General features: G+C 48.8%; 1 long non-coding RNA gene across 2 annotated transcripts; it reads right to left on the bottom strand.

Moving 5' to 3' along the window:
- Nucleotides 1–833: 833 nt before the first annotated feature.
- LOC105817073 lies at nucleotides 834–3,020 on the bottom strand. 2 transcript variants are annotated; one of them, XR_001137823.1, is made up of 4 exons: nucleotides 2,998–3,020; nucleotides 2,753–2,834; nucleotides 2,413–2,666; nucleotides 834–1,087 (listed from the first exon to the last, which is right to left on the bottom strand). It is a non-coding gene; the product is annotated as an uncharacterized LOC105817073 (long non-coding RNA). The 2 variants fall into 2 exon arrangements; XR_001137822.1 differs by having other exon boundaries at nucleotides 2,413–2,834.
- Nucleotides 3,021–4,503: the final 1,483 nt, after the last annotated feature.

A 4,503-nucleotide genomic window follows, 5' to 3' on the forward strand; every position in this document is an offset into this window, starting at 1 on the left:
AATCCGTCTACGGTAATTGAATTCAGACAAGGACTGAGGTCATTAAATTGAACAAGTGATATTGGACAACTATCCGCATGCCCAGGAATGAAACTTACACCACACCACACAGAAAAAATTACCTCAAAGTTGTCCAGAGGCCTAAGTGTCATAGGAAAAACATAAACTCGAGAAGAAAACATGGAGATAAATCTTCATGGCTTGCATTTGACAATGGTTTCTTGGATCTGACACCAAAAGCGCCATTAGAAAAAATCGATTCAAAATTTAAAACTTTTGGAAATGCAAAGACACCCTAAGAAAGTAAGATGACAACCCATACATTCGCATTATGTATCTGATAAGGGTCTGTTATCCACAATATCGACAGAACTTTTAAGACTGAACAGGAAAAACACAATTACAAAATCGATGAAGATCTTAAAATACACACTTCACAAAACGAGACAAGCAAACAGCCAGCAAGTGCGTAAGAAGATGCTACACATTATTAGTTATTATGGAAATTCACATTACAACCATAATGATACGTGTAATCCCCACTCACACACAAGAGAAAGTCTATAACAAAAAAAAATTAAAAATGAATTTTGGCAAGGAAGCCAAAATTGGAAATTGGAAAAATTGGACAGCTTTAAACAAATTGTGGAAATACAAAATGGTACAGCCTACGTGTAAAATATTTTAATATTTCCTCAAACATTTACAAGAAGAATTACCATGGCTCAACGATTATATTCCAAACTATATATTACAAAGATTAGAAAACAAGTGTTCAAACAAACACTTCTATGTGAATATTTATAGCAGCTCTATTCACAATAGCCAAGAAGTTCAGACAATCCGAATGTCCATCAACAGATGGATGGATAAGCAAAATTAGGTATATCATAACCTGATATATTATTCTGCCATAAAAAGGAAAGAGAAAAGTAAAATGGAGCAGCTGCTATGGAACACAATATGGCAGTACCTCAAAAATTAAGCATGGAATTAACTTACAACACGGTGATTCCACTTCTGGCTATTTACTCAAAAGAAGCGAAACCAGGGACTGGAACATCCACGTTCACGGCAGCATTATTCACTGTGCCAAAAGATGGAAGTAACACAAGTGTCCACTGACAGATGAGTAGATAAATGAAACGTGGTCCATCCACACAATGAAATATTATTCAGCCTTAAAAATGAGGAAATTCTGACATATGTGACAACATGGATGAACCTTGAGTCAGTAGGCTAAGTGAAACAACCCAGCCACACAAGAACAGATACAGGATTCTCTACTTATGAGGTACCTGGAGTCGTTTCCTGGGGCTGGGGGGAGAGGGAATAGGAAGTGGGTGTTTAGTGAGTACAGAGTTCCACTTGGGGCAGATGAAAGAAATTCTGGATATGGATGGTGGTGATGGCCACACAACAATGCGCATGTGGTTAATGTCACTGAACTGTGTGCTTAAAAATGGTTAAAACGGTGAATGCTGTATGTATTTAATCATACAGAAAAAAAGGAATGAAGTACTGATGTATGTTGCAACATGGATGAACCTTGAAAACGTCCTAAGTGAAAGAAACCAGCACAAAAGGCCACGTATCATATGAGTGCATTTATATGAAATCTCTAGAGCAGGCAAATCCACAGAGGTGAAAAGGAGATTAGTGCTTGCCAGGGACTTGGGGGACAGGGAAACGAAAGTGACTTTTTACTGGGTTCTGAGTTTCCTTCAGAGGAAAAAAAATGATCTGAAACTATTAACAGATAGATGGATGCACAACACTGCCAATGTATGACATTCCATTGATTGTATATTCACAAACGGCTAAGATGGTGAAATTTTAAATGGTGCTTTCAAATATTTATATACATTGTCATAATATGGACTAGGACTTTATCACTTAACTATATTGACTGGTGATGTAAAGATAAGTGTTTAAACCTGAAATACCTTGCAACGCTGGACACGCACATGCACGCGCACACGCGCGCCCACACACACACACACACACACACACACACACACACACACACACACGGCTAGAGAATACAGCAAGGTAACATGTGGTTCAGTAAATTCTTATGAAATTTCCATGATCAATTGGGCCATTTGCCTTTCATTTGGCAGTGAGATTTAGTTTTTCTTTACTAGTTATCCCAAATATAAACTGTTTGTAGCTACCATTTCTTTGTTCTATATATAAATCAAACGAACAGATGATATACCAAATAATGAATTTTTTTGTCTTTGGAAGAATCATGTTATGAACTTTTCTACTGTTAGATATCACAAACTGGTGTGACCTTAAGGATTTAGCTGTACAACCCCTTAGAAAATTTGCTAAGGGTGTCCACTGGGTGGATGCGTTGAGGGAACCTGAATAAAAACCCTGAGACACCAAAACCCTGCTGTGTACCTGAAAGTGAGAGCAGAGCACACTGCAGGCAGTTGCGGTGAACTGACGGGAGAGGGCAGCAGCCAGCAGTGTTCCGTGTCTGGAGGCCATGGTCAGTCCTCTGTTGCTTTTCCAAGGCCAGTAGGAAACCAGCGGCAAAGTCTTTAACCAGGAGAGTGACGTGATGAGATCTGAGTCTGTAAAGTGGTGTTTTCCATCGTCAGGTTGAGATCGCCAGTGGGGTGGGGGATCTGTGCTGCTCCTGGTGGGCTACACTGAGAGAGCACAGCATAAATGAGGGCGTTCCTGCTGGGAACGCAGGGTCTGTATCTGCTCAGGAGGAAACACTGGCCAGACCCACCTTGGAGTCATCTCTGCTCTTTAGACCTGCTAAGGCTGGGAGACCGAGGGACAGTCTCAGAAACAGTTCCAGAAAAAGAAAACTGCAACCAAAGGAAAAGATACGTTTTTCTCCCACTTGGGGAAGGCAGTGAAGTGGGCCTAGCGGATTGGACTGTCACGGAGAAACGTGTATTTCCTGATTTGGGGGTTAACGGTGGTCACCTGGGAGAGTGTTGCTGCTGTAAAACACACGGGAGTACTTACTGTGAAGTAGAAAATCTCTCACAGCAATGACGCTGGGGACTCTGAAGGCAGGACAATGAGTACTCTGTGCTGCGATTGCACGTTCCCTGGAAGTATGAAATTATTGGAAGGAAACTACATTCATAAACAACCACATCAACACCGTGTCAGCAAGGCAGAGAGGAGGCCAAAGTGCCTCACAGAGGCTGAGCGAGACCCACGTTCAGCTCAGCACAGCGGTGCAACCAAGCGCCAGGGTGAGAGTCTGATACCACATCAGCGTGGAGAGGCCACCACGTCCTGGGCTGGGGGACCTCGGTGTGGTGGAAATTGTGGATTCCCCATTTGCAAATGTCCACACGGAGCCCCTCCCGGGTCTCTGAGGACCGGCTGCCCCTAGGCAGGTGGCTGTGGACAGGAAGGCGGTGCCCCCGGGGCTGGGACAGGAAGATCTCACTCACCCTTGGGGCCTCAGGTCTGGCTACAGGAAGGTCTCAGTCACTATAGCCTCAGGTCTGGGGATGGGCAGGCCTCACTCTCTCTTGGGGCCTCTGGTCGGAGAACAGGAAGGTCTGAATCACTGGCAGGGACGCAGTAGTTACAAGTGACGTGGCACCTGTGCGTCTGCTCTAACAGAGTGAAGCTGCGGCCTCTGATGCAGAGCGCGGAGGCCCCGCCTCCTCTCACGCAAGGCACGTGGCCACCCCTTCTCTAATGCTGGGCCGGGCAGCCCCCTCCTCTCACGCAGGGCACGCGGCCCCCCCTCCTCTCACGCAGGGCACGCAGCCCCGCCTCCTCCCGCGCAGGGCACGTAGTGAACCTCCTCTCACGCAGGGCACGCAGAGGCCCTCCTCACACGCAGGGCACACAGAGGTCCTCCTCTCACGCATGGCAAGCAGCGCCCCTCCTCTCACGCATGGCACGCAGAGGCCCTCCTCTCATGCAGGGCACGTAGCGCCCCTCCTCTCAGGCAGGGCACGCAGCGCCCCTCCTCACACGCAGGGCACGCAGCCCTGCCTCTCACGCAGGGCACGCAGCGTCCCTCCTCTGACCTAGGGCACTCAGTCCCGCGTCCTCCCACACCGGGCGCGTAGCGCTCCTCCTCTCACGCACGGCACGCAGCGCCCCTCCTCTCAGGCAGGGCACGCAGCCCCGCCTCCTCTCACGTAGGGCACGCAGGCCCGCCTCCTCTCACGCAGGGCACGCAGCCCTGCCTCTCACGCAGGGCACGCAGCGCGCCTCCTCCCTCGTAGGGCACGTAGCGCCCCTCCTATCACGCAGGGTATGCAGCTCCCCGCCTATCATGCAGGGCAGGCATCCCCGCCTCCTCCCACACCGGGCGCGTAGCACCTCTCCTCTCACGCACGGCACGCAGCGCCCCTCCTCTCAGGCAGGGCACGCAGCCCCGCCTCCTCTCACGTAGGGCACGCAGGCCCACCTTCTGCACGCAGGACTTCCTGGCCCCGCCCCCTTAACCCAGGGCCCGTCGGTCCCACCTCCGCTCAAGCTAGGCGTGGTTCCACAGGA

Source organism: Propithecus coquereli, unplaced genomic scaffold, assembly GCF_000956105.1.
Source record: "Propithecus coquereli isolate 6110/MARCELLA unplaced genomic scaffold, Pcoq_1.0 Scaffold399, whole genome shotgun sequence".
Lineage (NCBI taxonomy): Eukaryota > Metazoa > Chordata > Mammalia > Primates > Indriidae > Propithecus > Propithecus coquereli.